Raw genomic sequence first — 23,465 nt, 5'->3', positions numbered from 1 at the left:
TAAATTTATCTATTTTCTGTGTCTTAAATTGTACTGCTTTCTGGTTGCCAAATATCGATTGGTTAAGATGGTAGGCTTTGAAATCAGATTAAGATTTGAGACCTGGCTGTTCCATTTATTTGTGGTGAGCCACTTGTCATGTCCCCTCATACATAAAGTGACAATGACAAGATTATCCATCTCATAGGGTTATGATAGTTGAAATGGATTAAATTGTGTCCCCCCAAAATATGTATCAACTTGGGTAGGCCATGATTCCCAGTATTGTGTGGTTGTCCTCTATTTTATGATTGATGTAATTCTCCTACATGCTGTAAATCCTAATCTCTGCCTGGGATTAATGAGGCAAGATTAGATTATGTTAAAGATGGTTAGGGTGGAATGTAACACACACAGGTCACATCCCTGATCCAGAGTTTCCCTGGCCTGTGGCCTGTATCTCCTTTTATCTTACAAGAGATAAGCAAGCAGAGAAACAGGAGGACCTCATACAACCAAGAAAGAAGCACTGGGAGCATAGTGTGTCCTTTGTAGAAGCAGAGAAGCTCCTAGTATAGGGGAAGATTGCTGACAAAGACCTTCCTTCAGAGCCAACAGAGAGAGAAAGGCTTCCGCTGGAGCTGACACCCTGAATTTGGACTTCTAGCCTACTAGACTGCGAGAAAATATATTTCTTTTTGTTAAAGCCATCCACTAGTGGTATTCCTGTTATAGCAGCACTAGATAACTAAGACAATAGTTAAATAACAAATTTATTGTACTTAACACAGTGCCTGGACGATAGCAGAGACTCAATAAAGGTTTTTTGTTGTTGTTGTTGTTTTCAGTTCTAGTACTATTTTGTTATTGTTATTATTCTCAAGCTGGGAACAAAATATCATTCATTCCATCCAAATCATTTAATACACAATAGTATTTTTTTGTTGTTGTTGTTAAGTCACAACAGGTTTACTCTGTCAAATATGTTGAATCACAAAATTACAACCACAGACTACCCAGGATGAAGAGGCTGTGCAGATTTTTTGTTTTGTTTGCATGGGGTTCCCTTGCCAAATAAGGGGCTAATCATGCAATAGCTTGAGTTTTTCTTAACATGATAAACAACAAGGATTACTAGAACTGGCAAGCATGTGTTCACTGTTTTAAAGAGACAGCTGAGTGGCACTACAAAAACAACAAAAAGTTCCATCATTTTAATCTGGCTGTATGCCCAAACCTCTAACCAGGAAATAATTTAGCTAAAAGAGCCAATTAAGTTAGTATAAAGCATTCCTTCCTCTGTAAAACATTTCTTTTTTTCCCTCAAATAAAAAATTTAAAATAAAATGTCTTCATTTTTGATAGCAGCTCCACCACCAGTCTCTAGTATCATATATCATTCAATGTAGCCATTGTGTCTAGTTTTGGAGATCTCATAGGGGTTGGACCAAAAACAATTCCAAGGTTTTCTGCATTCATGAGATGCTCCTTTTCATGAAGGGCCAGTCCTTTTAGGTATACATAAGATAGCAGAGAGTTTCACAGTGAGCAGATGGCATCAATTTCAGTGTTCACGAAGGGTTTCCAGTTGCCCATCGGGATTCACAATTTTCCCATCAAAAGCCATCTTGACACCTTTAATTAGGTCACTAAATCCTGATACTCGGTATAGTCCTTCAAGAATTAAGACCTCTGGATTCAATTTCCCTGATGCACATGTTTACCACCATGGGCAGCTTAATGATATGTGCTTTTATGAACATTTTAAGGTCATAGCTGGACACCTTTTGGCATGTTTCAAGTTTGGCTTACAGTCATTTGGGACCATCCTGGGACACTGCTTATGAACATTCAAACCAAAATCTGCACGTTTCACTCCCTGAGCAATGAGACCCCACGTGAAGTTGGCACAGTATTCGCACCAATGTTGCCCTCTGAATATATGTACCTGAAAGTAGTAATGAATGTGGTATTTTGAAAATCATGAGGCATTTCTTCTATTACGTAGGCTGAAGAAAACGTTCTGTCTGAGCAGGCTGAACCAATCCACCCAACCAGTTACCGTCAAGTTGCCTCTGACTTATGGTGACTACAAGTGTGTCAGAGTAGAACTGTGCTCTATAGGGTTTTCTTTCTTTCCTTTTTTATAATTTATTTTATTTTTTGTTGTTGTTGTTGAGAATATATACCGTACAATATATACCAATTCAACAATTTCTATATGTACAATTCAGTGACACTGGTTACGTTCTTCGAGTTATGCAACCATTCTCACCCTCCTTTTCCAAGTTGTTCCTTCCTTAATATAAACTCACTACCCCCTGTTTCATATCTAATCTTTTGAGTTTTTGTTGTCAATTTGACCCCATATGGATAGAAACCTAAAGAACATGATGCTAAATGTAGGTACCGTTTACTAGTTAAGCTAATAGTATATATTGTTTGGTTTTAGGAAGAGTTCAGGGGATCTTTTTGGTTTAAATTTTAAAGATTATCTCAGGGCAATAGTTCCAGGAATTCCCCCATGCTCCATGGCTCCAGAAAGTCTGGAGACCATGAGAATGTGAAATTCTGTTCTTCTTTTTCCCCCTTTCAATCAGGATTCTTCTACAGATGTTTTATTAAAATGTTCAGTAATGGTAGCTGGGCACCATCAGTTCTTCTGGTTCTGTGACAAGGGAGGCAGTTGTTCATGGAGGCAATTAGCCATACATCCCATTTCCTCCTCCTATTATAGATTCTCCTTCTTCCTTTATTGCTCCCTGTGAATCGACATCCATTGTTGTACCTTGGATGACTGCTTCACAGGGTTTTCAATGGCTGAGTTTTTAGGAAGTAGATCATGAGGCCTTTCTTCCAGATGCCTCTGGGTAGACTCGAATGTCCAAGCTTTTAATTAGCAGCCAAGGAGTCACACATTTATCTCAGAAAGCAATCTTTAGGAAATTGCTATTTATACATTTCATTCCTGTATAGCTTTTGATGGTATCCTCAGCCATTTGGGGCTGATTATTATCATTTTGCCTAAAGTTTGCTTCTATTTTGTTGTTGGGAATATACGCAGCAAAATATACATCAATTCAACCGTTTGTACATGTACAATTTAGTGACATTGATTACATTCTTCAAGGTGTGCAAACATTCTCACTCTCCTTTTCTGAGTTGTTCATCTCTTGTTAACATAAACTATCTGCCCCCTAAGTTTCTTATCTAATCTTTCTGGTTGTTACTGTCAATTTAATCTATATAGATAGTTCTTAAAAGAGCATAATGTTCAAGGCAGGCCTGTTTTACTAGTTAAGCTAAACTATTGTTTGGTTTTAAGATGACTTCAGCAGCTACTCTTTTTTTTTTTTTGGCATTGTTGTAAATATATCTATCACATATCTTTTGCCAATTTGACTTTTTACAGGTGTACAATTTATTGACAGAATTTACATAACCAGCTGTGCAACCCTGCCCTTAATGAATGCAATTTTTCTATCATTGTTAACCCCTATTTTCTCCCTCCTTCCCTCTACTGGTAACCACTAATAAAGTTTGGTCTCTGCACATTTGCCTTTTTTAAAATCTTTTTATGTAAGTAAGGTCATAAAATATTTATCCTTTTGTGATTTGCTTATTTCGCTTACCATAATGTCTTCAAGATCCATCCATACTGTAGCATGTATCAAGACTTCATTTCTTCTACTGGCTAAGTGGTATTCTGCTGTATGTGTGTACCACATTTTGTTTATCCATTCATCTGTTGATGGGCATTTACGTTGTTTCCACCTTTTGGCTATTGTGAATACTGATGCAATGAACATTGATATACAAGTTTCTTTTTGAGTCTCCGCTTTTAAGTCTTTTGAGTATGTACCTAGGAGGAGAATTGCTTGGTCATACAGTAACTCTGTTTTTATTTTTTTGAGGAATTGTCACCACATAGTTTTCCACAATGGCTGTAACATTTTTCATTCCCACTAGCAATGGATAAAGGTTCCAATTCCCCCACATCCTCACCAATATTAGTTATTTTCTGTTTTTTTTTTTTTTAATCTTAGCCATCCTAATGGGAGTACAATTGTGTCTCATTTTTTTCTGATTTGTACCTCTCTGATGGCTAATGATGCTGAACATCTTTTCATGTGTTTGGTGGCTATTTGAATGTTCCCTTTGGTGAAATGTCTATTCATGTACTTTGCCCATTTTATGATTTTTTTTTTTTTGGTGTTAAGTTGTTAAAGTTTTATATATATGTTGGTTATTAAATTCTAGTCAGATATATGGTTTCTGAAGAAATTCTCCCACTAGGTAGCTTGCCTTTTCACTTTTTTGGTAATTTTTGAAGGCAAGGGACAAGTATTTTTTGATCCCAGATAAGCTCTGCTCATAGGGAACATGCATCACAAAATACGTATTGTTATAAATATATCACATTGCAGATATATGGAGGGCCACTGTTTAGAGAATAGTATATACCCAATGTCATATAAGGAGCCCTGGTGGCACAGTGGTTAAGAGCTATGGCTGCTAACCAAAAGGTTGGCACTCCGAATCCACTAGCTGCTTCTTAGATACTCTATGGGACAGTTCTACTCTGTCCTATAGGATTTCTATGAGTCGAAATTGACTTGACAGCAACTGGTTTGTTTTTTTAATGCCATATACACATAGGATCAATAAATGTTCATGAAAAAATGTTTTTGCTATAGTCTTTCTTGATATCTTGATTTGGTTGTATTTCAGTAAGGAAATAATTGAAATATACGGTTAATGAAAATAAATAATGTTTTCAGGTTTAGAAAGTCAGCCCAAGTAGTCCAAGTATTTAATCTCAATTTAAAATATTGAACCTATAGAAAACAAAAATTATAAGATCGCAGACATATTTGATCTGCTTTTAGATGTTCAATTGCAGAGTTATTGCAGGACTGGTGCTTGCATTCTGATTTTATCATGAAAAAGCATATTTATAATTAAATGCCATAACATGCTTTATAAAGGACAAATTTTAATGTCTATGTGACTCTAATAACATCTCATTACAACATGGTCTCAGTCAATGTAATAAAGTTGTGTTATTATACAAAAACGCTATACAGTAAAAAATACACACACACACGCCCCAGCATAAACTATTTTTAGGCAGTTGTTGTTGTTATTAGGTGCTGTTGAGTCAGTTCCAATTCAAAGTGATCCTGTGTACAACATAACGGAACACTGCTTGGTTCCCTGTCCTATGCCATCCTCACAATTGTTATGTTTGAGCTTATTGTTGCAGCCACAGTGTCAGTCCATCACCTTGAAGGTCTTTCTCTTTTTCAGTGACCTTCTACTTTACTAAGTATGATGTCCTTCTCCAGGGACTGGTCGTTCCTGATAACGTCCAAAGTATGTGAGATGAAGTCTCACCATCCACTCTTCTAAGGAGCATTCTGGCTGTACTTCTTCCAAGGCATGTTTGTTTGTTCTTCTGGTGGTCCGTGGTATATTCAATATTCTTTGCCAACACTGTAATTCAAAGGCATCAACTCTTCTTCGGTCTTCCTTATTCATTGTCCAGCTCTTGCATACATGTGAGACGATCGAAAATACCATGGCTTGAGTCAGGCTCACCTTAGTTCTCAAAGTGACATATCGGCCCTTCAACACCTAAAAAAGGTCTTTTGCAGCAGATTTGCCTAATGCATTAAAAAAAAAAAAAAAAGATTTCCTGACTGCTGGTTCCATGGGTGTTGATTGTGGATCCAAGTAAAATGAAATCCTTGACAACTTCAATCTATCTTTTCTCTGTTTATCATGATGTTGCTTATTGATCCAGTTGTGAGGATTTTTGTTTTTGTGTTGAGGTGTAATCCATACTAAAGGCTGCAGTCTTTGTTCTTCATCAGTAAGTGTTTCAAGTCCTCTTCACTTTCAGCAAGCAAGGTTGTTTAGGGTGAGTCTTACCATTTTGCTCCCCAGATCAGCATTAAGAAGAGATTGCACTGACAGTGTATTTTATTTCTCATTACAAAAGCATTCACCATTTGTTGATATTTTCACATTAAACTGAATTCTGTCATTACTTTGTGCTAATAATATGTTCCTATACTTTTGGAGAGTTAATCCAATGGAAAGACCAGGCTTTTTCTTAAAAACAAAATGTGTCATTTCAGTTTATTTATAACATATATGTAAAAAGATAGATTTGTATTTAGTTTTTTAAAAAGTGGGGAAAAGTACTTTTAGAAGCATGTGCATTTGATAAATTCTACAGGTTTCATTGTGTAAACTTGGGGATATTTAAAAACTTGATTTTCGTAGTTGTACTCAGGTTTGTAGTGAGCAATACCTTTAAGTCAAATTAATCTCAGTTTTAGTTCAACAATGACCTTTGAGTTTACAGACAACATCTGGAGAAAACAGCTGGGTAACTGATCAGGTGTTTTTTCAAGTAGAAGTGCAATGTGGTGTTCCTGTGGTACTGTTTAGAGATTTTCAGTTCTCACATCATGTAGCACACAGTGGTGCTATTAATTAGAAACTGATGGAAAGCCAGGAATAAATCCGTATGTCAGGCAGAATGTCTTACGTGGAGGAGATTCGAAAGTCATACAACTTTCTGAAATTGAAATGTTCAGGGTAATAGCAAGGATAACAGCCTCCCTGCTACTAAGTCAATATTTTCCAACTGTTCAGTGTTAATTTCTTTAATACCTAGTTTCTCTCTTAAATGCATAACATTAAAATGGACTTTCCAGTCTTAAAAAAAAAGTGATAAAAAGCTTTCTTATGCTTTTAAAAATGAATTCAAATATTATTTATTTGCTATCATTGCAAACTTAATAATTACAAAATTAACCTCATCATTTCTTCCCGCTACAGTGCATTTACCATTTGCTTGACCCTTAGTGATGAGTATATTCCTGGAGTATAATTCACTTTTCATCATAAGCATCAGGTACTATCTTTGGCAGCTAAACTGGATTTTGTTAAAATACCATCTGACTAGATGTGTGTTTTCAACACTTGTTCCAAAAACAGTCACTAGTTTCAACCTTTTCTTAACTACCTCATTTGTGATATATCTGGCTATGGCAAACATAATTCACCATTAAAGGACAATATACTTCGTTGCTACTCAAAGTGTGGTGTATGGACCAGTATCATGAATATTACCTGGGAGCTTGTTAGAAATGCATAATCTCAGGCTCCACTTCAGACCTAATGAATCAGAATCTATAGTTTTTCAAGATCCTTGAGTGGTTTGTCTGCATGTTAAAGTTTGAGAAGTCCTACATCAGAGCAGTGGTTCTCAAACATGACTACACATTAATATGTTTATGGGGCTCTAAAAATATGAACCACATCCCCACTGAAATGGAGAATTTAAATTCATGGAGTTGGGAATAGTCACCTGCATTTTGCAAAAGTTCCCAGGTGATTCTGATGCAAAAAGGAAACTTAAAGCCAAATTTTCTGGTGGGTGACCCTTATACATCAGACTCACCTACGGGAGTCTGTTGAAATGAGCATTCCTGGTATCTCTCCAGATATTCAAATTCTTTAGGGTAGGAGGAGTTGGTTGGAAGTCCCCAATCTATCAATTTACAGTCCACAACTGAACTACTACCTTGTGAAAGGTGTTTTTAAAAGCCTGACCTTTCAAAGAGTTAACTAAGAAAATTACATTCTTCCCCTCACAAATAGAGGAAAAATAATCTGTGACTTCCACAGGGAGGAGTCTTTTACATTTCTAGGCTTTTTAGATTTTTTTTTTTTTTTAATTTTTAGATTCTGAAATTTTGGACTCATTTACAAGAAATAATAAGGTACATTTGCATTCATAGCCACCATATAACTTTCCAAAAGATGGTAATTTTATAAAGCGTGTGTTAGTTAAGAAACCCTGGTGGAGTGACATCTAATAATGTAGAAAAATGTGTGCTCTTGAAAAATTTACAAACATACATCATTTATAATCTATAACAATAAATAATTCCTAAAAATAAATGTTTTAACTAAAAGTCCTAAAATGACATAGCTATCCCTAATTGACACATAGTCAAGTAAAAGAGTACTGTAGTTCCTCAAAATTTTGTTCTTTTTCTGTACTGAAAATTTTTACTTCCTTCAATACATATTTAAATTCTAGACGCAGGCTCAACTTCAGCATATGAAATTTTATAATAAGAATTCTATATTACATTTGAGATAATCAATCATGTTTCAATGTAATCCACATTGCATAAGAGACTTTTATTGTGAGCATTATCATTGTAGTATAGTAAAGTGCATTGTTAATGAAGCATGGAAAAAGAATAAATTCATCTAATAGGCATATATGTCAAATTTCAGTTAGGACTATGTTGGAATCCAAAAAGAGAGATGAGTGTATAAATTTAAACCTTTGACTTTCACCATAAAGAACAAGGTCTGAGAACAAATAGAAATTATTTTGATGTAGCATACAAATTTGAATAAATTAACATGTTCTGAAACACTTTGTCATGCCTCTTGGACATCATATAATTTTTTTTAAAAATTATGTACTTATGATTTCTTTTTACTTTTATTCTATGTATTAAAATATTAGTGAATTAAAAAAAAAGAACAAATTCAACAAAAGTTTTTCTTTGTATACTCTGCCAATGCACCATTAGATGAGACGTCCTGAATTAGTGACCAATGAAATAGATCAGGCTTGCAGATTTTCCCCCCTAAAAAAATCAAGATAATTTTGTGATATTATTAAGTATCTAGTGAATGTTCAATTTCCCCTCATTGATTTTTTTTTTTTTTTGCTTGGTTTATTTGAATCAGGATCCAAATAAGATTCACACATTGCATTTTTTGATTTGTCCTTTAATTGTGTCTTAACCTAATGGTTGCCTTTCCTTCTTCCATTTTTTTTCTTTTTATTGACAAACTGGATAAACCATCCTATATGGTTTATCAAATTATCAATTTTTCCAACTGTATACACTTAATTTTTAAAAAAGATTTCCCTCTATCCATGCATTTTCTATAGTTAGGTGTGATGGTTGTTTTGATTCAAGTCTGATTAATTTTACCAAGAATATTTCACAGGGATTACAAGATTACAGGTGATTTTTAAAATGAGCATTTTATTCAACATCTGAAAGTGAAAGTGCCTTTAAAACATGAGAATAGACATACACCTATTGATAAATTTGGGTATCATTGGCCTCAATCCAGCTCTACGCTGATGTTATTTGATTCCTGACTTAGTGGCCTATTTCAATTTTAATTCTCCATTACTAAAAAAAAAAAAAAAAAAAAGTTGTTTTGTTACTTTTTATTTATTTATTTTTACCTTCTGCTTTAGCAAAAATACCTTCAGTATATGAATTTAACAAGTTTCTCCTTTAGATTTAGGAGGACATTTTCATTTTGCTTAAAAGTAAAATTTTTGTCCCAACCTTAGTCTTAAGACCCAATTTTTCTCTTCCCTTCAAGTCATTTTTCAAATCTCTAAGTATAAAAACCAATCTATTATATAAGAAATAAGATAAAGGGCATAGAATTTAGGAATTGAGATCGATGACATGTGTATTCTTCTGAACTGAGGTAGCCAAGGTCAAACAGAAGTAAGATTAAACTGTTATCCCCTGGATTCTCAAAACCTTTTCCAAAAATATGTAGGAATGAGACATGGAGACATTTTAATTCAAATGTCAGCTGAGATTTAGTAATTTATCTGAAATGCTCAGATATAGAAATGATCAACAAAGTTAAAATAATGCAGGGCATAACAGGCAATTGATAGAACTCTCTCATAACCTAACAGCACTTATAGATTAAAGGTGAAGAATACATTTGTGTTGTAAATAAAAGCAATAAATAAATTTGTAATAGCATGTAATTTTATCTAGAAGTGTTACTAGTACAGAACAGGCTATGTAAAAACTTGAAAACACAGGAAAAGTTTTGAATTGATACATTAAGATTGCTGTACCTGTGAATTAATGTATTTTAAACTTTTTAAAACTTATTTCTTTAATATTTTAGCTTATATCTTCAAAATTGCTATTATAGTATTTGAACTTTCTGTTAGCATTCTCTGGAGAACCAGAGCCACTGGGAGCTATATATATATATATATATATATATATATATATATATATATGTGTGTGTGTGTACAAACAAAAAACCCTGTTGCCATCGAGTAGATTCCAACTCAAAGTGACTCTATAAGATACAGTAGAACTGCCCTTAGGGTTTCCAAGAAGCACCTTGTGGATTCGTACTGCTGACCTTTTGGTTAGCAGCCATAGCTTTTAACCACTACAACACCAGGGTTTCCTATTTGTGTATCTATGTCTATATCATCTATATCTATACCTATGTATCTATATGAATGTGTGTATACACAAACACACACATCTGTATATACTGTACTACCTGTACCCATTTCCGTTAAGTCAATTTTGACTTATAGTGACCCTATAGGACAAAGTAGAACTGCCCTGTAGAACTGCCCTGTAGGATTTCCAAGGAAGGACTGGTGGATTCAAACTGCTGACCTTTTGGTTAGCAGCCTAACTCTTAACCATTGCACCACCAGGGCTCCTATATATGTATATGTCCTATATGTCCCCTGTGTATGAAGGAGATTGATATCCTTCAAGGAATTGGCTTACTTGAATGCGGTGGACTGGCAAGTCCAAAATTCTTAGGACAGATGTCAGGCTGAAGATTACTGTCTCTTGTGTTCCAAAATATGTAGGTCTGTAGACAAGAAGAGTAAAGAGTAAATAGTAAAGGGTAAGAGTGTTCTGGAAAATGTGTGTTTATAGTCTGGAGGCAGAACACACTCTAGAGATTGACTGTGCTCCACTCACATTATAGAAGGTAATCCACTTTACTTGAAGCCAACTGACTTAATTATATATAATTACTTTATAATAGCAATTAGACTAGTGTTTTACCAAACAACTGGGCACCGTAGCTTAGCGAAGTTAACACAGAAAATTAAGCATCACAAATGTGTTTTTAAAAATGTTGTGCCTGTGAATGAACAGTGAAATATGTTATTTAAAAATGGAATGAACTTAGAATTCTTTTCACTCAATTTCTTTCATATTAAGGAAAAGGAAAATGAGTTCCAAAAAGACTATGGTTTGAATAAGGTCAGAAATAAGGTCAAAAAACAAGTTGAAGGAAGTGAAGCTCTTACGGGGCACAGTTACTTTTTATTTTATTTTTTCATACCACTACAGTTACTAATTTGATTGCCATTTTCTGGAAAACCTCCTGTTTAATACTTTCATTAATTTATTGTATAGTGTAGTTTTAAAAACGCCAATTAACATAACATTTCAAAATAGGTTTAAAAATAAAATATTTTTAGAAGCACTTTTTGTATATTTCATTCTTTAAATACAACCCTTTATCTCACATACTAAAACCAAATGATATCTTATTGTCATTTTCAAGTGAAAAACTCATTAAATACTTCTGGTTGGATTTTTGCATGTGGAATGACAGAGACAATGTGATAATTGCCATGCTAGTGAGCAGTTCACCCACCTTGAGAAATTACTCAAATTTTGTACATAAATGTCAGTATTTTCTAATATGTTTGTTAGTAACTACATTCTATCATGCTTACTAATAGAAATTAAGAAGTCACACAACCATGTTTCTCATTGGTTTCTGTTAAAACCTATGCATATATAAAAAATAATAATAATATGGCAAATTGTGTCATGTTGGTCATTTTTCTTCTATTTAATTTTATTTTATGATTTTACATCTATGAATGCCTACCTTCTGTATTCTGTATTAACAGTGCTCAGAATGCAGTTTTAAATGCTATGACTATGACACAGTGACTTATTTTATGGATACAGAAAATGTTCACACGTGTTATTATATTCTAATGAAAGGAAATGTAATTTTAAATGATACGTGTATAGGTCGAAGGATACTATGGTGGTAGCAGAGAAGTTCAACTTCAGGGAATCTGGTAATCTATACAGTGCTGTTGTGTTTAGCCTGTTATTTAGCTTTAATTGATGTCTTATTTTAAGTTTAGAATATGATAAACACTTCATTTCTTTACAGTGACTGGAAATTGCATCCTAAACCCAAAGTGACTGATAACGCCTATAGAAACTATATTAATGATGCAGGTAACACCATTATGGTAATTTCCTGAACTATATTCTGTGACCTGCAGAGATGTTAAATGTTTGTGTCCTGTAACTGTTTTTCTAATCTTATAGATCACTTAAGTTTATTTCATGGAGAGCCTGTCCAATTAAAAAAAATGTAATTTAAAATTCAAAATAAGAAAAAAAAAAGCCCAGAATACATTTTTTATTCAAATGAAAAAAAGTAGGAGCCAAAAATTTATAAGGTAAGTTCATTGGTATAAAAAAGAGATACCATATACTATTATTCAGATGATTATGCTTATTAGTGCAAAAATCACTTGATGTGTATGATAAGAAGGTTTCTAGCAGATGTCCCTTTGATGTAAGATATAAAACAGAACATACCTCATTAAACAACACATCAAAAGCATACAAATGCAACCATTAATCTATATTTTATGATTTCCCCATAATAACTTCAAGTAAAAACTCATCGAACACACATTAAAGAGCTGTTGAAGAAGGTGATATTAAAATTCACATATGGTCCAGTCCTTCATTCCTTTGAATTTTATCAAGCATCTGTTTGTCTACACTGAGTAAAAGGAGTGAAAAACAGTTTAACATATAAAGGATAACTTAGGAACATTTCCAATAAAAAAGGCAACCACTGCCTTGAGTTCATTGAAAAAAAAAAAATTTTTTTTTTTTTTTTTTAAAACGTACATGTTATCAAGTATCTTTAGTCTTGGTGAGATTTTTAAATACTATCAAACTCAATTCCTACATTTTACAGATGAGTAAATTGAGGCATACAGCAATTTACTAACTTGGTCCATTGGGTTTCCAAGGCTGTAATCTTTACAGAAGCAGACTGCCACATTTTTCTCCTATGAGAGACTGGTGGGTTCGAACCATTGACATTTGAGTTAGCAGGCTACCGCTTAATCACTGTGCCACAATGGCTTCTTTTAACATTAATAATCTATATTAGATTTCTGACTAGAATTGAGGTTTTCAGACAAATATTTCAAAACTCTTTCTATTACTCTGCCATGCCATCTTAGAAGTATACTTTCTATCTCAGAGAATCTTAGAGTTGTAAAGTACCTTAAGTTAGAGATGTTTGTTATTTGACAGCATGATCAGAGGCCCAAAGCAGCTCAGTAATACACTAAGTACAGAAGGAAACGTGATTACCATAGAGGGTGTCTTTATTCACTCAACCTGTACTTACTGTTGTCATCCTTCAGTTGTGTCACACATGACCTTCACAAACCTACTAAAACACTAGTGTTTCTTTTTTTAAAAATAATATATTTTTTTTTTTGGCCTTTTTGTTGCTAAAAATATATACAGCAGAACATACATGGATTCAAAAATTTCTACAGGTACAATTCAGGGACATTGATTACATTCTTTGAATTCTGCAACCATTCTCACCTATTTTTGAGTTGTCCCTCCCCCACTAACATAAGCTTACTGCTTCCTAAGTTTGGTATGTAATCTTTCGAGTTGCTGTTGTCAGCTTGACCCCATATAGATGGATCTTAAAAGACCACAATGCTCAAGGCAGACATTCTTTACTAATTAAGCTAAACTATCATTTGGTTTTAAGAAAACTTCAGAGTGTATATATATATATATATATATATATATATATATATATACACACACACTCATACTCTTGGGGTTTATTCAGTCTCTGTCAGGCCAGTAAGTCTGGCCTTTTTTGTGTATGTGTGAGTTAGAGTTTTGTTCTATATTTTTCTCTAGTTCTATCAGGGACTGTCTATTGTGATCCCTGTCAGAGCAGTCAGTGGTGGTAGCTGGGTACCATCTCATTGTAACAGACTCAGTCTGGTGGATGCCATAGTAGTTGTGGTCCGTTAGTCCTTTGGACTAATCTTTGCCTTGTATCTTCGGACCAGTGAAGTATCTTAGATGTCCGCACACAGGCTTTTAAGACCCTAGAGGATATTCACCAAAGTAGAATGTAGAACATTTTCTTTATAAATTATGTTATGCCAATTCAGCTAGATGTTCCCTGAGACCATGGGCTCCACAGCCCTTAACCCAACAATTTGGTCCCTCAGGGAATTTGGATGTATCTATGGAGCTTACATGACCTTGCCTTGTACAAGTTGTGCTGGCTTCCCAAGAATTGTGCACTGTCTTACCCTGCACCAAAGTTACCACTTATCTATTGTCTATTTAGTGTTTTCCAATCCCCACCCCTCCTCTCCCTTGTAACCAGCAAAGATTGTTTCTTTTATGTGTAAACCTTTTCACAGATTTTACAGTAATATGTGTCCTTTTGCGATTGACTTATTTCACTCCGCATAATGCCCTCCGGATTCATCCATGTTGGAAGATGGTTGGCAGATTCATGTCTATTCATGTGATGACTCTTATTTCTCTAGGATATATTCCTAGGAGTGGGATTGCTGGGTTATATGGTATTTCTATTTCTAGTTTTCTAAGGAAATGCCATATCATTTTCCAAAATGGTTGTATCATTTTGCATTCCCACCAGCAGTGCTTAAGTGTTCCAATCTCCCTGTAGCCTCTCCAACATTTGTTATTTCCTGTTTTTTTTTTTTGGTTTGTTTGTTTGAGGTTTAAAGATTATCTTAGGGCTAGAGTTTCAGGGGTTCAGCCAGCCTCCGTGGCTCCAAAAAGTCTGGATTCCATGAGACCGTGAAATTCAAACACCAGTATTTCTTATCTCTGTCATTGTTATTCTTATCCCCATGGATGCGTGAATAAGAAAGCTGGACATCTTTCTTCAACCTATGCTCATTCTTGTAAGTCATTATTCAAAGAACAAATATCCCTCAAATCTGTCCACATTTCTCCTCCCTAACTCTACTATTTGTTCTTTTGCCACTACCATCCTTTAAACTCTCTGACCGTGATGTATCCTGTTCCCTGTAGCTAAACTTTTTGTCTTTTTCAACACCTGGCTAACTCTGAGCCACTTTTCTGACATTCTGAGACTGGGTGTGTTCCCTCTGCTGCTGTTACATGGCACTCCACAGTGACTCTTCTCAAAGCATTCATCCAGGATTTATTACACTGGGCTGAGCTTGACACAGTATTTACCTGCCTCATTCAGTGTATGCTCCTTGAGAGCAGGGATTGTATGTAATTTACCACTGAATATCCAACATCTTAGAATTGTGTTTGGCTTGTACTAGATACACACACACGTACATACTCACACTCACACATGCATACCCAAAACGCTTTTTGAACAAAAACAATAATTAAGCCGTATTATAGGAAGATATCTCTGATTACTTATTTTCAGTACCAATTTTTCTGTAAAATGTGTCTGTCATTTTCTGGAAAGGAATAACAGGTTCCAAGATTTTCATAGGATTTAGCCTATTTATTGTATTCAGTGGATTGCTTTTATATGCTACTGAAATAAGCTCATTCTCTAGAAAACCCTACTTGATCACAACTAACTGTCCCATCTTTTCCTGCATACTGTAATATACACTGTAATGCAGTTTTTTTAGTCGTCTTCATCATGCTGGGTCAGTAATAGTTATTTCAAATTTATTTTTGGTAATCATCAGGGCAGAAATAACCAATAGACGTCATTTTATTTGCAGAAAGAAGATCAGTCAAAGATTTTTATTTTACTAAAAATATTCAGGATTCAACTATTTGTAAGTGTAATCACTATCATGAAATTTAAATATTCCTGTAATATCAAGATATAAACAAAATTACAAGGGAGAATAACATCAACAAAATAAATTATCTGTCCATAACATTTATCCTGAGATACTTTGAAATCATACTAATATGTATAAACTGTAACATCTATTTACATGAGATAGTAAATCAAATAATCAAAAAAGTTTATTAAATGTTCTTATCCAGATTCTTATAAAGACCTATCTTATTATTAATACATTGGCATTTATTATATTAGGTAGCATGTGTATTACATAGTGTGTCCATAGCATCCTTTTACAATTTACCTCTATATCACAAGGGAATAATCTGAAAAATGTAATTTTATCCACCTTTCTCCTCCCTAAGTCTATTACCTGACTTCTGACCCCGTCAGTGTTCTGTATCTGGATGAGATGAGTAAGAGATTTTACTCAGGTTTTAATTCCAGGAATTAAGACTTTAAAGTATTCACTATAATTTTGGATATATTTGAATAAAGCTATTTATTATAAAGTAAATATATTATCTGAGAAATAGACAATTAGAACAAATAAATCATTAGCAATTTTACTTACGTTTTGATTAAATACCTACTCTGCTGCATTTTGTAGATTATTTACACATTACCCAGAAGTGAACTTATTAAAAATTCAAAATGCAATGAAAATGCAGAGAGATTTTATGGGCATCATCTATGGTAACTATCATTCTATTTGGAATCATCTAAGCTTATTAAACTCTTTTGAAAAAATAATGCCAGCTAAAAATTATTTAGTACTTCATGTGCCTATATTAATCACAGTATTTTGCATGCATTAGCTCATCTAATCTTTATGTTCAAGGAGTTTGACAGTACTATTATGCTCACTTTACAGATAAAGAAGCCGAAGTGTAGAAAGGTTAAATAACCAACCCAAGGTCACACCATTTGTAAATGGCAGATCCATAATTCAAACCGAGTTATTTATTCTCCACACTAAAACTAATCACCTCCCTATACTCCCTCTCTGCATAAAAAAATGTTTTTACCTCCTCTCAGAGAGAACCCTAGATACCCTGAAATAAGTTCATGTTAATTTTGAACAGGTTTTGTTACATTTAAATATGATAAAAGAATCAAATAAGAAAATCTGATTTTTACATGGAAATAATAGAATCATAATTTACTTCTAATGCTCAACTCTTTTTTTGTACAGCATTATTGAGGTATAATTGGCCTATTTTAAATTGTACACACATTTAAAGCATACAATTTGATGCATATTGGCATAATTATTCATAATAGCCACAATCACATAATGAATATTTCTATTACCCCAAATTTTCCTTGTGCACACTTATATTCCATCCTTCCCTCCCATACACGTCCCAAGGAACCACAAATGAGCTTAAAGTCATTATAGAGAAGTTTGCATTTTTCACAATTTTGTATAAATGGAATCATACAATATGAATTCTTTCTTGGAGAGGGGTCTGACTTCTTTTATTCCCCTTAATGATTGTGATATTCATCCACGTTGGTTTGTGAGTCAGTAATATTTTCCTCTTTATTTCTGAGTAATATTCTATTGCATGGATATATCATATTTTGTTTATTCATTTACCTATTGGTGGACATTTGATTTACTTCCATTTTTTTTGCCTATAACAAATAGGACTGCTTTAGGAAATCACATACATGTCTTTCTACAGATATGTACTTCCATTTTTCTCCGGTAAATGTCTAGGAACGGAATAGCTGGATCATGCAGTAGGTGTGTGTTTTTATAAGAAACTGCCTCTTTCCCAAAGAAGCTGTACTTTTATCAGCACCATGTGAAAGTTCTGGTTCCTCCATATTCTTGCCTACACTTAGTATGGGCAGTCTTTTAATTTTAGCCATCCCGATAGATAGCTGATGTTTTTAATTTGCATTTCTCTAATGATTAATGATATTGAACATCTTTTTATATATTTTTTATGTTCTTATTTGCCATATGTATTTGAAGTGTCTGTTCAAATATGTGGCTGTTGTTGTTTGTTATTAGGTGCCCTTGAGCCAGTTCCTACTCATAGCGACCCTGTGTACAAAAGAATAAAACACTGTCCAGTCCTGTGCCATCCACATGATCCTTGTTATGCTTGAGCCCATTATTCTAGACACTGTGTCTTCCTCTTTTTCATTGACTCTCTACTTTAGCAAGCATGATATCCTTCTCCACGGACTGACCCCTCCTGACAACATGTCCATCCTTGCGTCTAAGAAGCATTCTGGCTGTACTTCTTCCAAGACAGACTTGTTTGTTCTTTTGGCAGTTCATGGTATATTCAATATTCTTCAGCAACACCACAGTTCAAAGGTGTCAATTCTTCTTTGGTCTTCCTTAACCATTGCCCAGCTTTCATATGCATATAAGGCAATTGAAAACACCATAGCTTGGGTCAGGCGTACCTTGGTTCTTAAAGTGGTATCTTTGCTTTTTAACACTTTAATGAGGTCATTTGCAGCAGATTTGCCCAAAATGATGTGTCCTTTGATTTTTTGACTGCTGCTTCCATGGGCATTCATTGCGGATTCAAGTAAAATGAAATGCTTGACAACTTCAATCTTTTATCCATTTATCATGATGTTGCTTATTGGTCCAGATGTGAAGATTTTTGTTTTCTCATGTTGCGGTGTAATCCATACTGAAGGCTGTGGTCTTTGATCTTCATCAGTATGTGCTTCAAGTCCTCTTCACTTTCGGCATGCAAGGTTGTGTCATCAGCATAATGCAGGTTGTTGAATCTTCCTCCAATCCTGACATCCTGTTCTGCTTCATATAGTCCAGTTTCTTGGATTATTTGCTCAGCATACATTTTGAATAGGTATAGTGAAAGGGTTCAACTCTCATGCACACCTTTCCTAAGTTTAAATCACGCAGTATTCCCTTGTTCTGTTCCAACAACTACGTCTTAATCTATGTACAGGTTCCTCATGAGCACAATTAAGTGTTCTGGAATTCCCATTCTTCACAATGGTATCCATAGTTTGTTATGATCCTCATAGTTGAATGCCTTTGCATAGTCAATAAAACCCAGGTGAACAACTTTCTGGTCTTCTGTGCTTTCAGCCAGGATTCATCTGACATCAGCAGTGATATCCCTTGTTCCAGGTCCTCTTCTGAATCCGGCTTGTGTTTCTGGCAGTTTCCTGTTGATGTGCTACTGCAACTGCTTTTGAATGATCTTCAAAAAATTTTTCTTGTGTGTGATATTAATAATATTATTTGATTATTTATGTTTTTGGTTGGATCACCTTTCTTTGGAATAGGCATAAATATGGATCTCTTTCAGTTGGTTGGCCAGGTAAGCTGTCTTCCAAATTTCTTGGCATAGACAAGCGAGCACTTCCAGCACTGCATCTGGTTGTTGAGACAGCATCTGGTTGTTTCAATTCCTGGAACCTTGCTTTTCGTCAATGCTTTCAGTGCAGCTTGGACTTTTTCCTTCAGTACCATTGGTTCTTGATCATATGCTACTTCCTGAACTGATTGAACATCACCAGGTTCTTTTTGGTACAGTGACTGTTATTCTTTCCATTTTCTTTTGATGCTTCCTGAGTCTTTCAATATTTTGCTCATAGTATCCTTCACTATTGCTTCTTGAGGCTTCAATTTTTTTCTTCAGTTCTTTCAGCTTGAGAAATGGCGAGCATGTTCTTCCATTTTGGCTTTCTAACTTCATGTCTTTGTACATGTCGTTTTCATACTTTGTCTTCTCAAGCCACCCTTTGAAATCTTCTGTTCAGCTCTTTTACTTCATGATTTCTTATGTTTGCTTTAGCTACTTGACTTTCAAAAGCAAGTTTCAGAGTCTCTTATGATATCCGTTTTTGTTTTTTTCTTTCTTTCCTGCCTTTTTAATGACCTCTTGCTTTCTTCAAGTATAATGTCCTTGATATCATTCCACAACTTCTCTGGCCTTTGGTCATTAGTGTTCAATGTGTCAAATCTATTCTTCAGATGGTCTCTAAATTCAGGTGGGATATACTCAAGGCCATGCTTTGTCTCTCCTGGACTTGTTCTAATTTTCTTCAGCTTCAAATTGAACTTGCATAAGAGAATTGATGGTCTGTTCCACAATCAACCCCTGGCCTTGTTCTGACTGATGATATTGAGCTTTTTCATTGTCTCTTTCCACAGATGTGGTCTATTTTTTTTTTTCCTGTGTATTCCGTTGGGTAGGTCCACATGTATAGTCACAATTTATGTAGAAAAGAGGTATCTGCCATGAAGAAGTCATTGGTCTTGCAAAATTCTATCATGCGATCTTTGACATCATTTCTGTCACCAAGACCCCATGTTTTCCAACTACTAATCCTTCTTCTTTGTTTCTAACTTTCACATTCCAGTCACCAGTAATTGTCAGTGCACCTTGATTGCATGCTTGATCAATTTCAGGCTGCAGGAGTTGGAAAAAATCTTTGATTTCTCCATTCTGGGCCTTAGTGTTTGGCGTGTAAATTTGAATAATATTTGTATTAATTGGTCTTTCTCATAAGTGTATGGATATTATCCTATCACTGACAGCATTGTACTTCAGGACAGATCTTGAAATGTTCTTTTTGACGACGAATGCAACACCATTCCTCTTCAATTTGTCATTCCCAACATAGTAGTCCATATGTTGTTTGATTCAAAATGGTCAATATCAGTCCATTTCAGCTCACTAATGCCTAGAATATCAATGTTTATATCCTCCATTTCATTTTTGAGGATATCCAATTTTCCTAGATTCATACTTCTCACATTCTACATTCCTATTATTAATAGATATTTGCAGCTGTTTCTTCTCATTTTGAGTTGTGCCATATCAGCAAACATAGGTCCAGAAAGCTTGACTGCATCTATGTCATTTAGGTCAACTCTGCTTTGAGGAGGGAGCTCTTACTCAGCCATATTTTGAGTGCCTTCCAACATAAAGGGCTCATCTTCCAGCCCTATATCAGACAAGGTTCTGCTACTATTCATAAGGCTTTCACTGCCAACTTTTTTTCAGAAGTAGACGTCCAGGTCCTTCTTTCTAGTCTGTCTTAATCTGGAAGCTCTGCTGAGACTTTTCTACCATGGGTGACCCTGCTGGTATTTGAATGCCGGTGACATAGCTCTCAGTATCACAGCAACACACAAGTCCCTGTAGTACGACAAACTGACAGACGTGTGATGGGTTCAAATATAGTCTTCATTTTTTAAATTAGATTTTTTATCTTCTTATTATTGAGTTATAGGTGTTCTTAAATATATTCTGGATCCAATTTCTTTTTGGGATACACGTATTGCAAATGTTTTTTCCCCAGTTGGTTCCAGACTTTTTATTCTCTTAACAATGTCTTCCAAAGAACAGAAATTGTTTTATTCTATTCTTAAGCAGACTGTATTTTTTCAAAGTGGTTTTAGGGTTAGGGAAAAATTGTGTAGAAAGTACAGAGAGTTACTGCATACTCCTCTCCTACCTGCATACTCTCTCTCCTATTATTGCTGGTGTTGTCAGCTGATGTGGAATTGACTCCCGGCCCATGGTGACCCCATATATAATGAAACAAAATTTTGCCAGGTCCTGCTGCATCCCCATAATAGGATTGTTGTGATCTATAGGTCTTTCATTGCATTAGTGTGGTACATTTGTTACTACTGATGAACCAATATTTTGATACATTATTATTATCTGAAGTCCATAGTTTACAATGAGAGTCACAATTTGCGTTGTACAGTCCTATGTGTTTTGACAAATGCACCCTATCATGTGTCCAACATTACAGTATAATAAAGAATTATTTCCTGATCTAAAAATGCCCTGTATTCCATTTATTCATCCTACCCCTCTGAACTCTTGGAAATCACTGACATTGTAACTGTCTGTGTAGTTTCGTCTTTTCCAAAATGTCATGTAATTGAAATTATACAGTATATTACCTTGTAATTTTTTTCAGACTGGCTTCTTTGACTTAGCAATATCATTTAAGCTTCCTTCATGTGTTTTTTTGGCTTGAGATCTCATTTCTTTTTATCACTGAATAATACTTCATTGTATGACTGCACCACAGTTTGTTTATCCATTCACCTATTGAAAGACATCATAATTGCTTCCAAGTTTTGGCATTTATGAATAAAGCTGGTATAAACATTTGTGCAGGTTTTTGTGTAGACGTTTGTTTTCATCTCATTTGTATAAATACTTAGACACGTGATTGCTGGATCATATGATAAGCCTATGTTTAGCTTTGTAAGAAACTGCCAGATGTCTTCCAAAGTGGATATACAATTTTGCATTCCCACCAGCAATGAAGAAATTTCCTGTTCCTCCACATCTTCACCAATATTTAGTGTTGTAAATGTTTTGCAAATGCTCATCTTTTAAATATGACAACATTGTCTTTAATAAGCTTTTGGTTTAAGTTAATCATACTAGATGAAATTATTTAGACTTTTGAGTCCATGTAGGCCCACTACTCTTCTGAAATTCCAATCTAAAACCAGTGATTTTTTTTTTTTTTTAATTTCTTTTTTGGGCGATTAGATAATCTGTCTTACAGAGTCATCTTTCATATGTTAGAGCAACAGAATGTTCAGTATAAAGTTCTAAACCTATATTAATTTATTTTTATTATGACAAATCAGAAAGCAAGGGACTACCTCCAGTAGGCATGGGACTGTATGAACTTTTCAGGAGCAATTGTTAGAGATATTTTCAAACAGCCATTTTTGAAGATTTAGGGCCATTGCAAGTTTTTTTTGGAGACTTTCTGAGAAATTTATCTAAAAAGATCTATTTCACTGCCTTCTCTCATACTGCAGTGAAATTTTTCTTTGAAACCATTTATATATTTCAAAGTCCAAGATGATAGTCATTCTACCACCTATGGAAATGATGTTCTTTCTGATTTTGTCAGCTGTCATCTCTTCAGAACTAACAGTTTAACCTTAAAGTCTGATGTTGTATAAGACATACTAACCTTGAATTATAAAATTTAACCTTCATATATAATTGGAGCCTGGTGGTGTGGTGGTTAAGAACTTGACTACCAACCAAAATGTCGGCAGTTTGAACTCACCAGCTGTTCCTTGGAAACCCTATGGGGCAGTTCTATTCTATCCTATAGGTTCGCTTTGAGTCAGAATCAACAGGTTTTTTTTTTTTTTTAATGTAAGTAATTGTTCATGTTTATAAGAGTGCCTTATGTTATCAAAAGACTCAAAGCAATCTTTAAGTTGTTGCAATTCAAAGACAAAACAAGGGCAAGACAGGATTAGGAATGAGGGAAAATGAAGCAGGCAGGGGCTATGAGAAACCAATGAACACGTACCCATTTAAATGTGACAGTTCCAGATAATTGTTGGAATGCAGGAAATTGGATTTACTCTAGCCAAATCTTGTTATAACTCAAGAGATGTAAGACATCCAGATTTGCATGAAAAATGTTTCCATGTTCAAGTCCTAGCAACTAATTCAAAACACTTTTAAACTCTCCGTGAACCAATCAAAATGTATCTGTTGACTAGACATAGCCCCAAAGAATATGAACCCTGCCATATTGGAAAAGTCAGATGTGGCCTCGTATCTGGGTTCCATCATTAGATGTGAGTCCCTGAGTGTCACAGATGGTTAAGTGTTGGACTGCTGGCTGAAAGGTTGGCAGTTTGAACCAACCCAGGGGCACCTCAGAAGTCAGGCATGGTGATCTGC

General features: G+C 34.8%; 1 pseudogene; it reads right to left on the bottom strand.

The window, feature by feature from the left end:
- Positions 1-1,142: 1,142 nt before the first annotated feature.
- LOC126078337 (N-chimaerin-like) overlaps positions 1,143-23,465 on the bottom strand; it is a 63,592-nt pseudogene continuing 41,269 nt past the window's right edge.

The sequence above is a fragment of the Elephas maximus genome, chromosome 6, assembly GCF_024166365.1.
Source record: "Elephas maximus indicus isolate mEleMax1 chromosome 6, mEleMax1 primary haplotype, whole genome shotgun sequence".
In the NCBI taxonomy this organism is placed as follows: domain Eukaryota; kingdom Metazoa; phylum Chordata; class Mammalia; order Proboscidea; family Elephantidae; genus Elephas; species Elephas maximus.
Note: the sequence above shows the minus strand (reverse complement) of the source record. Positions and strands in the feature narration are given on the sequence as shown.